The 3,298-nt window shown below is 41.3% G+C and overlaps 1 pseudogene; it reads right to left on the bottom strand.

The window, feature by feature from the left end:
- Window positions 1-2,049: 2,049 nt before the first annotated feature.
- LOC115412798 (uncharacterized) lies at window positions 2,050-2,924 on the bottom strand (annotated as a pseudogene).
- Between the last annotated feature and the right edge of the window lie 374 nt (window positions 2,925-3,298).

Raw genomic sequence — 3,298 nt, 5'->3', positions numbered from 1 at the left:
TGGTTCTAGTGAGTACACGGGCAGCAGCATTTTGGATTAGCTGAAGGGTCTTTAAGGACTTTTTGGGACAGCCTGAGAGAAGTGAGTTAAAATAATCTAGTCTGGATGTAATAAAAGCATGGACTAATTTTTCTGCATCATTCTGTGTTAAAATATGTCTAATTTTAGTAATATTACGCAGATGAAAGAAAGCAGTTCTAGAAATCTGTTTTATGTGAGAGTTAAACGATAGATCCTGATAGAAAAATAACGCCTAGATTCCTCACAGTGGTTTTGGGATCCAGGGTAACACCATCCACGGTGACTACTTCACAGGAGACTGCATCCCTAACAGTTTTTGGGCCAAACACAATAACTTCAGTTCTGTTTGAGTTTAACAGCAGAAAGTTGTTGGTCATCCAATCTTTAATATCTTTAATGCACCCCTGTAGTTTGGCTAGCTGATTGGCTTCATCAGGTTTAATGGATAAATATAATTGGATATCATCAGCGTAGCAATGAAAGTTGATGGAATGTTTTCTTATTAAGTTACCTGGAGGACGCATGTATATTATAAACAGTATTGGTCCAAGAATCGAGCCTTGAGGTACTCCATAACTAACTGTAGTGCACTGAGAGGATTCATTATTAATGTTAACGAAGTGAGAACGATCTGTTAGATCGTATTTGAACCACATTAATGCTGATCCTTTGATACCAATTGATTTTTCCAAACTTTGCAGAAGGATGTGATGGTCGACAGTATCAAAAGCCGCACTAAGGTCTAATAAAACCAGTATAGAAACCAGACCCTTATCTGAAGCAGTGAGAAGGGCATTGGTAACTTTGACCAGTGCCATTTCTGTACTATGATGTTCCCTAAAACCTGACTAGAAGTTCTCAAATAAACTGTTAGCTTGAAGGAAATCACATAACTGATTGGCTATTATTTTCTCCAGAATCTTAGATATGAATGGAAGGTTCGATATGGGTCTATAGTTCGCTAAAACTGTAGGGTCAAGGCTGGGTTTTTTAAGAAGAGGTTTAATTACAACTACTTTAAAGGACCGTGGTACATAGCCTGTTGATAATGACAGGTTAATCATATCAAGGAGGTGGCTGCTAAGTAAAGGTAAAGCATCTTTGATGAGCTTTGTTGGAACTGGGTCTAAGAGACAGGTAGATGATTTAGATGAAGAGACTATCGCAGTTAGCTGACTGATCTCTACGGGAGAAAAGCAATCCATAAAACCAAATGGCTCAATAGTCAACTCTATGGTTTCTGGGTCTGAAGGATTTAAGGGTGGACTATAATTTGTAGAGGATAAAAGGCCATTAATTTGATCTCTGATGAGTGAGATCCTATTATTGAAGAAGTTCATAAAATTGTTGCTATGGAGGGTAGCAGGAATACTAGGCTCATATGCACTGTGGTTCTTTGTCAGTCTGGCTACAGTACTGAACAAAAACCTGTGATTGCTCTTGTTTTCCTCTATCAATGATGAATAATAGGCTGCTCTAGCAGGATGAAGTGCCTTCCTGTATTTATTTCGACTGTCCCGCCAGGCTGAAAAGTGTTCTGTTCATTTATTAGAACGCCACTTTCTCTCACGTTTTTGGGTATGCTGCTTTAATTGGCGAGTATGGGAACTGAACCAGAGAGCACGCTTCCCTTGTTTTATAATCTTATTTTTTACTGGAGCGATTACATCTAATATTTTTCGCAGAGAGTCTGCTGTATTATCAACAAACTCATCAATTCGGGATGGATTAAGATTGACTGAATTGGGGGAAGAATCCACTGTGTAATTCAGATGCGGGATTAGATTGAGAGTTGCATGGATTTCCTCCTTAAATTTAGATATAACATGGTCTGATAAAGGCCTAGTATAAATATTTTTGGCAGGGAGTGAGTCACTGAGTAACATAAATTCAAAGGTTATTAAGCAGTGGTCAGAGAGGAGAGGATTTAGTGGAAAGACTACTTCCACACTGTAAGTCAGGACTAAGTCAAGGAGGCGCAGAGAAGTGTTTAAGACTGCAACTCTGCATCCCGGTCTCAACTCTGGGTCAGGGTTTTGGGTCAGTAATAAACCTAGCCAGGTTTCCACTAAGGAGAGCAGCACCATTCCAAGTCAGATGTATGCCGTCTCTTCTAATAAGACTAGGTTTTCCCCAAAATGTACACCAGTTGTTCACAAACTGTATGTCATTAGAAGGACACCACCTAGACAGCCAGCGATGGAGTGAAGACATGCAGCTAAACATGTCATCACTGGTCAGATTAGGTAGGGGACCAGAGAAAACTACGGAGTCCGACATACTTTTGGCATATGTGCACACCGACTTAATATTAATTTTAGTGACCCCCGATTGGTGTAATCAGGTGTCATTACTGCCGACGTGAATTACAATCTTACAGTATTTACGTTTATCCTTCACCAGCAGTTTTAAATAGGATTCTATGTCGCCCGCCCTGGCCTCCGGAATGCATTTGACTATGGTTGCTGGTGTGTCTAGCCTCACGTTCCATACTACAGAGCTGCCAATGACCAGAGTTTCATTCTCAGTGAGTGTGTCGCTGAGTGGGCAAAACTGATTGGAAACGTGCAGTGGTTGGTGGTGTACCTCAGGCTTTCGCCTGCCACTATGCTTCCTTCGAACAGTTACTGACTGTTCCTGTTCTCCCGGCTGCTTGGGAGCTGCAGGGGGACAGCTAACCTGGGCTAGTGGGTCCGCTCCAGCTAAAGGGGGCTGGCTAGCTGTTGCAGTTAATGTTTTGTTCATAGAGCGGACCTGAGCTTCCAATTGGCTAAGCCTCGCTTCCATTTATTACATGTACCATTGTCACTAAAGGCAGCGGGCGTAAAACTAAGCATCTGACACACCGAGCAAGACAAGAAGGAAGGAGAACAAGGAGAACGGTAAGGAGAAAGAGAAGCCATATAAGCCGCTAAGCTACAGTAGATTACCTATTGGGACTAAACTGACTAAACGAATCGAAGGAGGTTACCGTTTGTGTGGAGACACATAACCTTCCCTATCTAATTAATTCTCTAATAACTGGCGATTTTCTATGACACTGGCAATCTAGAACAGCACCAGATTTGAGTGATTCTACTGAAACTACGAAGTTGCCGCAGCAAACACTCAACAAGAAACAGGAAATGATGTAAGACGCTTACTGCAGTACGTCAAACAACCCATATTTTCTTTTTACCCATATTCCAGAAAAATGGTGGATGATGTCACCATAAATGGGCAGAATTTAGGTATTTTAATCGTACTTCTATTCTTACCCAAGGGCCAAGGACCAAAA

Source organism: Sphaeramia orbicularis, chromosome 3, assembly GCF_902148855.1.
Source record: "Sphaeramia orbicularis chromosome 3, fSphaOr1.1, whole genome shotgun sequence".
NCBI classification, from domain to species: Eukaryota; Metazoa; Chordata; class Actinopteri; order Kurtiformes; family Apogonidae; genus Sphaeramia; species Sphaeramia orbicularis.
This window is presented reverse-complemented; position numbering and strand designations above follow the sequence as displayed.